This window comes from Anomaloglossus baeobatrachus, chromosome 2, assembly GCF_048569485.1.
Source record: "Anomaloglossus baeobatrachus isolate aAnoBae1 chromosome 2, aAnoBae1.hap1, whole genome shotgun sequence".
Classification (NCBI taxonomy): domain Eukaryota; kingdom Metazoa; phylum Chordata; class Amphibia; order Anura; family Aromobatidae; genus Anomaloglossus; species Anomaloglossus baeobatrachus.
In genome coordinates this window covers 357,009,096-357,019,126 of record NC_134354.1, presented here as the reverse complement: position 1 = coordinate 357,019,126, position 10,031 = coordinate 357,009,096, and the positions used below count along the sequence as shown (strand labels likewise).

The 10,031-nt window shown below is 41.2% G+C and overlaps 1 non-coding gene across 1 annotated transcript; it reads right to left on the bottom strand.

The window, feature by feature from the left end:
* Nucleotides 1–2,952: 2,952 nt before the first annotated feature.
* On the bottom strand, nucleotides 2,953–3,025 carry TRNAV-CAC (transfer RNA valine (anticodon CAC)). Its single transcript has one exon. It is a non-coding gene; the product is annotated as a tRNA-Val (tRNA).
* Nucleotides 3,026–10,031: the final 7,006 nt, after the last annotated feature.

Sequence of the window (10,031 nt, the reverse complement as noted above, 5' to 3'; positions counted from 1 at the left end):
GAGTGTTTGCTACTATAAATGGCTGAGTTTAAAAAAGTTAGAGTGTGCAATGCAGGCAGACGTGCTGCAAATATCGTTCCAATACTGTGAATAGACAAAAGTACAATAGCCACGTTTAGGATACAACTAGGTACACTGAGTGTTTGCTAGTATAATGGCTTAGTAACAATGAGTTGTAGTGTGCAATGCAGGCAGACGTGCTCTGCAAATGTCTTTGCACTAGTGGGACTATAGCAAAGTCCAATAGCCACGTTTAGGATGCCACTAGGTACACTGAGTGTTTGCTAGTAAAATTGCTTAGTTTAAAAAAGTTGGAGTGTGCAATGCAGGCAGATGTGCTCTGCTAATATCTTTGCACTAGTGGGACTATAGCAAAGTCCAATAGCCACGTATAGGATGCCACTAGGTACACTGAGTGTTTGCTAGTATAATGGCTTAGTTAAAATGAGTTTGAGTGTGCAATGCAGGCAGACGCGCTATGCAAATGTCTTTGCACTAGTGGGACTATAGCAAAGTCCAATAGCCACGTATAGGATGCCACTAGGTACACTGAGTGTTTGCTAGTATAATGGCTTGGTTTTAATGAGTTGGAGTGTGCAATGCAGGCAGACGCGCTCTGCAAATGTCTTTGCACTAGTGGGACTATAGCAAAGTCCAATAGCCACGTATAGGATGCCACTAGGTACACTGAGTGTTTGCTAGTATAATGGCTTGGTTAGAATGAGTTGTAGTGTGCAATGCAGGCAGATGTGCTCTGCTAATGTCTTTGCACTAGTGGGACTATAGCAAAGTCCAATAGCCACGTATAGGATGCCACTAGGTACACTGAGTGTTTGCTAGTATAATGGCTTAGTTAAAATGAGTTTGAGTGTGCAATGCAGGCAGACGCGCTATGCAAATGTCTTTGCACTAGTGGGACTATAGCAAAGTCCAATAGCCACGTATAGGATGCCACTAGGTACACTGAGTGTTTGCTAGTATAATGGCTTGGTTAGAATGAGTTGTAGTGTGCAATGCAGGCAGATGTGCTCTGCTAATGTCTTTGCACTAGTGGGACTATAGCAAAGTCCAATAGCCACGTATAGGATGCCACTAGGTACACTGAGTGTTTGCTAGTATAATGGCTTAGTTAAAATGAGTTTGAGTGTGCAATGCCGGCAGACGCGCTATGCAAATGTCTTTGCACTAGTGGGACTATAGCAAAGTCCAATAGCCACGTATAGGATGCCACTAGGTACACTGAGTGTTTGCTAGTATAATGGCTTGGTTTTAATGAGTTGGAGTGTGCAATGCAGGCAGACGCGCTCTGCAAATGTCTTTGCACTAGTGGGACTATAGCAAAGTCCAATAGCCACGTATAGGATGCCACTAGGTACACTGAGTGTTTGCTAGTATAATGGCTTGGTTAGAATGAGTTGTAGTGTGCAATGCAGGCAGACGCGCTCTGCAAATGTCTTTGCACTAGTGGGACTATAGCAAAGTCCAATAGCCACGTATAGGATGCCACTAGGTACACTGAGTGTTTGCTAGTATAATGGCTTGGTTAGAATGAGTTGTAGTGTGCAATGCAGGCAGACGCGCTCTGCAAATGTCTTTGCACTAGTGGGACTATAGCAAAGTCCAATAGCCACGTATAGGATGCCACTAGGTACACTGAGTGTTTGCTAGTATAATGGCTTAGTTATCAGTTGGAGTGTGCAGAGGACAAGAGGGTACAGTGGCAGGATTGTGGTGCTCTGGGTAGAGGAATGGAAGCCTGCCTTTCTATTCCCTCCTAATGGTGAAATGCAGGTAGGAAATCCCTGACCTGGGCTACACAGACGCTGTTGCTGTTTGCAGGACCTGTCACCTATGGCTCTCTGACCCTGCCGGTTGGAGCCCTTAAAAGGACTGCTATAAAGTGCTCTCCCTAAGCTGTCTAACGCTGTGTATGCAGCGCATACAGCTGTATCGGGTATAGGACTCAGGAAGACGGAGCTGCGACAGTGATGTCTGACACCAAAGACGCAGAAGGCAGATAATGGCGTCCGTGAAGAAAATGTCCGGTTTTATAATGCAGGGACATGTGACATGCAGATCCTATCACACATGCCGTTGCTTCTCTGGCTCAAAGTCCACTTAGCTGTGTGTGTGTCTGGGATTGGCTGACATGCTGGCCCGCCCCACAAGACGCGCGCACTTAGGGAAGGAAGACAAGAAAAAAAAAAAAAAAAAATGGCGATCGCCATTATAGAAACAGCAGTGATCTGAAGGCGCTGTTCACGCACACTATACACTGAAATGTGATAATAGTTTGATTCACAGAGTGACTTACACTATTACAGCAGAAACCAAGCTATGATTTAGCTGTTTTTTGGCTGCTTGAACCGTTCTCGAACGTTTCTAGAACTACCGAGCTTTTGCAAAAAGCTCGAGTTCTAGTTCGATCTAGAACATGCCCCAAAATCACTCGAGCCGCGAACTGGAGAACCACGAACCACGAACCGCGCTCAACTCTAGTGTTAAGCAGACGTGATGACCACTACACTATGAAACCTGACGATAAGTTACTGTGTATTGGCTAGTAGAGCAGAATTGTGACTGACGGGGCCTTTTTATTGCTGAAGGAAAGTATTTTTGGTTAATGAAACATTTACAATTATTATTACATATTTTACCAGTTTTATTCCTACAAAGGGATTTTGCTTAAATTGAAGTTTATATTGAATGTGTTACTTTTTTCTCCATAGTTTGGTCTTTTGCTTTTGTATTTATGGGAACTATATATTTTGAAACAAATAGGATTTTTATAATATGGGATTATGTTTTCTGCTAAAATGGTCAATAAAAAAGAAACCCAAAATCGTAGTTCTCTTTGTGATGGAAGCCAAAATGTATTGTCATTTGGCAACGAAACCAAGAATTTCACATATTACAAGTCGATAGGAAATTACTTCAACACCAAAAACACATTGGTTTCACTGGGGATTGAACCCAGGACCTTCTGCGTGTGAAGCAGACGTGATGACCACTACACTATGAAACCTTTGAAATTTTGCAAAGTAATGGCAATTAGAGACGAGTTTTGACCGCCAGGGGAAAAAAAACAAATTCGTAGCTCTGTTGGTGATGGAAGCTAAAACATCCCGTTATTCGGCAACAAAGCCAAGAACCTTATATACTGCAGGTTGATAGGGGATTATTTCAACACCAAGAACACATGGGTTTCACTGGGGATTGAACCCAGGACCTTCTGCGTGTAAAGCAGACGTCATTTCCACTACACTATGAAATCTTTGAAAGCCTGCAAAGTAATGGCAATTAGAGACGAGTTTTGACCACCAGGGGAAAAAAAAAAAAAATTCGTAGCTCTGTTGGGGATGGAAGCCAAAACATCCCATCATTCGGCAACAAAGCCAAGAACTTCATACATTGTAGTTTAATTGAGTGTTATTTCAACACCAAGAACAGATTGGTTTTACTGGGGATTGAACGCAGGACCTTCTGCGTGTTAAGCAGACGTGATGACCACTACTCTATGAAACCTGATGGAAAGTTACTGTGTATTGGCTAGCAGAGCAGACTTGTGACTGACGGGGCCTTTTTATTGCTGAAGGAAAGTATTTTTAGTTAATGAAACATTTACAAATTTTATTACATATTTTAACAGTTTTATTCCTACAAAGGGATTTTGCTTAAAAGTAAGTTTACATTGAATGTGTTACTTTTTTCCACATAGTTTAGTTGTTTGCTTTTGTATTTAAAGGAACTATATATTTTGAAACAAACAGGATTTTTATAATATGGGATTATGTTTTCTGCTAAAATGGTCAATAAAAAAGAAACCCAAAATCATAGTTCTCTTGGTGAGGGAAGCCAAAATATATTATCAGCTGGCAACAAAACCAAGAATTTCATATGTTACAGGTTGATAGCAAATTATTTCCCATCATTCGGCAACAAAGCCAAGAACTTCATATATTGTAGTTTAATTGAGTATTATTTCAACACCAAGAACAGATTGGTTTTACTGGGGATTGAACGCAGGACCTTCTGCGTGTTAAGCAGACGTGATGACCACTACTCTATGAAACCTTTGAAATTCTGCAAAGTAATGGCAATTAGAGTCGAGTTTTGACCGCCAGGGGAAAAAAAACAAATTCGTAGCTCTGTTGGTGATGGAAGCTAAAACATCCCGTTATTCGGCAACAAAGCCAAGAACTTTACATACTGCAGGTTGATAGGGGATTATTTCAACACCAAGAACACATGGGTTTCACTGGGGATTGAACCCAGGACCTTCTGCGTGTAAAGCAGACGTGATTTCCACTACACTATGAAACTTTTGAATGCCTGCAAAGTAATGGCAATTAGAGACGAGTTTTGACCGCCAGGGAAAAAAAAAACAAATTCGTAGCTCTGTTGGGGATGGAAGCCAAAACATCCCATCATTCGGAAACAAAGCCAAGAACTTCATATATTGTAGTTTAATTGAGTATTATTTCAACACCAAGAACAGATAGGTTTTACTGGGGATTAAATGCAGGACCTTCTGCGTGTTAAGCAGACGTGATGACCACTACTCTATGTAACCTGATGGAAAGTTACTGTGTATTGGCTAGCAGAGTAGAATTGTGACTGACGGGGCCTTTTTATTGCTGAAGGAAAGTATTTTTGGTTAATGAAACATTTACAATTTTTATTACATATTTTACCAGTTTTATTCCTACAAAGGGATTTTGCTTAAAAGGAAGTTTACATTGAATGTGTTACTTTTTTCCACATAGTTTAGTTGTTTGCTTTTGTATTTAAAGGAACTATATATTTGGAAACAAACAGGATTTTTATAATATGGGATTATGTTTTCTGCTAAAATGGTCAATAAAAAAGAAACCCAAAATCGTAGTTCTCTTGGTGATAAAAGCCAAAATATATTATCAGTTGGCAACAAAACCAAGAATTTCATATATTACAGGTTTATAGCAAATTACTTCAACAGCGAAAACGGCTTGTTTTTACTGGGGATTGAACCCAGGTCCTCCTGCTTGTGAAGTAGACGTGATGACCACTCCACTATGAAACCTGTGAAATCCTGCAGAGTAATGGCATTTAGAGACGAGTTTTGACCGCCAGAGGAAAAAAAAAAAAAATAATTTGTAGTTCTGTTTGTGATGGAAGCCAAAACATACCGTCATTCGGCAACAATGCCGAGAACTTCATATATTGTAGTTAGATAGCGTATTATTTCAACACTAAGAACAGATTGGTTTCACTGGGGATTGAACCCAGGACCTTCTGCGTGTTAAGCAGACGTGATGACCACTACACTATACAACCTGACGAAAAGTTACTGTGTATTCGCTAGCAGAGCAGAATCGTGACTGACGGGGCCTTTTTATTGCTGAAGGAAAGTATTTTTGGTTAATGAAACATGTACAATTATTATTACATATTTTACCAGTTTTATTCCTACAAAAGGATTTTGCTTAAATTGAAGTTTATATTGAATGTGTTACTTTTTTCTCCATAGTTTGGTCTTTTGCTTTTGTATTTATGGGAACTATATATTTTGAAACAAATAGGATTTTTATAATATGGGATTATGTTTTCTGCTAAAATGGTCAATAAAAAGAAACCCAAAATCGTAGTTCTCTTTGTGATGGAAGCCAAAATGTATTGTCATTTGGCAACGAAACCAAGAATTTCACATATTACAAGTCGATAGGAAATTACTTCAACACCAAAAACAGATTGGTTTCACTGGGGATTAAACCCTGGACTTACTGCGTGTTAAGCAGACGTGATGACCACTACACTATGAAACCTTTGAAATCCTGCAAAGTAATGGCAATTAGAGACGAGTTTTGACCGCCAGGGAAAAAAAAACCAAATTCGTAGCTCTGTTGGGGATGGAAGCCAAAACATCCCATCATTCGGAAACAAAGCCAAGAACTTCAAATATTGTAGTTTAATTGAGTATTATTTCAACACCAAGAACAGATAGGTTTTACTGGGGATTGAACGCAGGACCTTCTGCGTGTTAAGCAGACGTGATGACCACTACTCTATGAAACCTGATGGAAAGTTACTGTGTATTGGCTAGCAGAGCAGAATTGTGACTGACGGGGCCTTTTTATTGCTGAAGGAAAGTATTTTTGGTTAATGAAACTTTTACAATTTTTATTACATATTTTACCAGTTTTATTCCTACAAAGGGATTTTGCTTAAAAGGAAGTTTACATTGAATGAGTTACTTTTTTCCACATAGTTTAGTTGTTTGCTTTTGTATTTAAAAGAACTATATATTTGGAAACAAACAGGATTTTTATAATATGGGATTATGTTTTCTGCTAAAATGGTCAATAAAAAAGAAACCCAAAATCGTAGTTCTCTTTGTGAGTTAAGCCAAAATATATTATCAGTTGGCAACAAAACCAAGAATTTCATATATTACAGGTTCATAGCAAATTACTTCAACAGCGAAAACGGCTTGTTTTTACTGGGGATTGAACCCAGGTCCTTCTGCGTGTGAAGTAGACGTGATGACGACTCCACTATGAAACCTGTGAAATCCTGCAAAGTAATGGCATTTAGAGACGAGTTTTGACCGCCAGGGGAAAAAAAAAATAATTTGTAGTTCTGTTTGTGATGGAAGCCAAAACATCCCGTCATTCGGCAACAAAGCCGAGAACTTCATATATTGTAGTTGGATAGCGTATTATTTCAACACTAAGAACAGATTGGTTTCACTGGGGATTAAACCCAGGACCTTCTGCGTGTTAAGCAGACGTGATGACCTCTACACTATGAAACCTGATGAAAAGTTACTGTGTATTGGCTAGCAGAGCAGAATTGTGACTGACGTGGCCTTTTTATTGCTGAAGGAAAGTATTGTTGGTTAATGAAACATTTACAATTATTATTACATATTTTACCAGTTTTATTCCTACAAAGGGATTTTGCTTAAATTGAAGTTTATATTGAATGTGTTACTTTTTTCTCCATAGTTTGGTCTTTTGCTTTTGTATTTATGGGAACTATACATTTTGAAACAAATAGGATTTTTATAATATGGGATTATGTTTTCTGCTAAAATGGTCAATAAAAAAGAAACCCAAAATCGTAGTTCTCTTGGTGATGGAAGCCAAAATATATTATCAGTTGGCAACAAAACAAAGAATTTCATATGTTACAGGTTGATAGCAAATTACTTCAACAGCGAAAACGGCTTGTTTTTACTGGGGAGTGAACCCAGGACCTTCTGCGTGTGAAGTAGACGTGATGACGACTCCACTATGAAACCTGTGAAATCCTGCAAAGTAATGGCATTTAGAGACGAGTTTTGACCGCCAGGGGAAAAAAAAAAAATAATTTGTAGTTCTGTTTGTGATGGAAGCCAAAACATCCCGTCATTCGGCAACAAAGCCGAGAACTTCATATATTGGAGTTGGATAGCGTATTATTTCAACACTAAGAACAGATTGGTTTCACTGGGGATTGAACCCAGGACTAGAGATGAGCGAACCGGTCGCAGTTCGGCTCGAGTCGGTTCGCCGAACGGGGGTCCCGTTCGAGTTCGGTTCGTCGAACGTTCGACGAATCGAACTCGAACCAATAGGCTATAATAAGAGGCAATCACAAACACATAAAAATGCATTATAAATGTACACAAACAGTTAATAAACATTGCCATAACACTTACCGGTCCCCGCGATCCCTCCTGTACTCTGTGTCCTGCCGCTATTCCATCCAATGATCGCTGAATCCTCCCCGTGACCAGCACTGCCAGCTGAGATGCAGGACCTATCATGACGTCAAAATAGCCATGTGACCAGTCACGTGGCTATTATCTCATTGGCTACAGACTGGTCACATGACTATGACGCGTCATGTAGGACCTGCGAGTGCATCTCTCCGGTACACGGTGCACATATGTGTATCGCCGTGTACCGGCGACATGCTCTAGCACACGGTCGACTCCCCGTTCCGTTAGGAACCGGCTGACACAGCCGGTCATTAATAGAGATCACTGTTGCCATAGCAACGCAGTTAGCGGTGACGTCACCGCTAACCGCGGCTCCGAGAGCACCGTTGCTATGGTAACGCGTCTGTCAGCATTACCGCTGTTACCGCTGACAGCCAGCACTGATCACTCACGGAGTGAAGGCTGCACGCTGCTTCCCGATTGTAGTGAGGATTGTAGTGAGGATGAGGTTCCTCAGCCCCAAGTGATGAGCTGGGTAATCTCATCCTCACTACAATCGTCACTACTACTACACTAGTGAGGATTGTAGTGAGGATGAGGTTCCTCAGCCCCAAGTGATGAGCTGGGTAAACTCTTCCTCACTACAATCGTCACTACTACTACACTAGTGATGATTGTAGTGAGGATGAGGTTCCTCAGCCCCACGTGATGAGCTGGGTAAACTTATCCTCACTACAATCGTCACTACTACTACACTAGTGAGGATTGTAGTGAGGATGAGGTTCCTCAGCCCCAAGTGATGAGCTGGGTAAACTCATCCTCACTACAATCATCACTACTACTACACTAGTGAGGATTGTAGTGAGGATGAGGTTCCTCAGCCCCAAGTGATGAGCTGGTGAACCTCATCCTCACTACAATCGTCACTACTACTACACTAGAAAGAAAGAAGACAGAAGAGCAGGATCGTAGAGGGCTGACAGGGGGTAATAAAGATGGAGTCTCTAATGTGTCTGTGTATTTATTTCTATTAAAGTATTTTTTTCTCTGTGTGGTGTTTTTTTTTAACCCTTTATTGGAGATTCTTAATGGCCGGGTAAAACGTGCCTGACATTAAGAATCTCTGGCTTAATACTGGCTAGTAAATCAAAGCCAGTATTAACTCATGATTACCCAACAAGCCACCCGGCTTCAGGGCTGTTGGAAGAGTTGGATACAGCGCCAGATGATGGCGCTTCTATGAGAGCGCCATTTTCTGGGACGGCTGCGGACTGAAATTCGCAGCAGAGGCGCCCAGAAACCTCGGGCTAACCTGTGCTGCGGATTCCAATCCCCAGCTGCCTAGTTGTACCCGGCTGGACACAAAAAATGGGACGAAGCCCACGTCATTAGTTTTTTAATTATTTCATGAAATAAGTGAAATAATTAAAAAAAACGGGCTTCCCTATATTTTTGGTTCCCAGCCAGGTACAAATAGGCAACTGGGGGTTGGAGGCAGCCCGTGGCTGCCTGCTGTACCTGGCTAGCATACAAAAATATGGCAAAGCCCACGTCATTTTTTTGGTGGGCAAAAAAATTCTGCATACAGTCCTGGATGGAGTATGCTGAGCCTTGTAGTTCTGCAGCTGCTGTCTGCTCTTCTCCATACAGACACACAGCAGCTGCAGAACTACAAGGCTCAGCATACTCCATCCAGAACTGTATGCAGAAGTTTTTTGCCACCTGAAAAAATTATGTGGGCTTCGCCACATTTTTGTATGTTAGCCAGGTACAGCAGGCAGGTACGGCTGCCCCCAACCCCCAGTTGCCTATTTGTACCCGGCTGGGAACCAAAAATAAAGGGAAGCCCTTTTTTTATTATTTCATGAATTTCATTAAATAATTAGAAAACAAATGACGTAGGCTTCGCCCCATTTTTGTGTCCAGCCAGGTACAACTAGGCAGCTGGGGATTGGAATCCGCAGCACAGGTTGGCCTGAGCTTTCTGGGCCCCACTGCTGCGAATTGCAGTCTGCAGCCGCCTCAGAAAATGGCATTTTCAAAGAAGCGCCATCTTCTGGCGCTGTATCCAACTCTTCCAGCACCTGCCTGCTATACCTGGCTAGCATACAAAAATATGGCGAAGCTCACGTCCTTTTTTTGTAGTTTTTTGGCAAAAAAAATAAAAAATGCTTCCCTGGATTTTCCATTGCCAGTGAAGGTAACACCAAGCAGTGGGGGTTAGCAGCCAGTAGCTGCTTGGATTACCCTTACCTAGCAATACAAAAAATGCAGCGGGAGCCCATATATATTTTTTTTTAATTATTTATTTAAATAACTAAAAACAAAATGGGCTTCCCTGTATTTT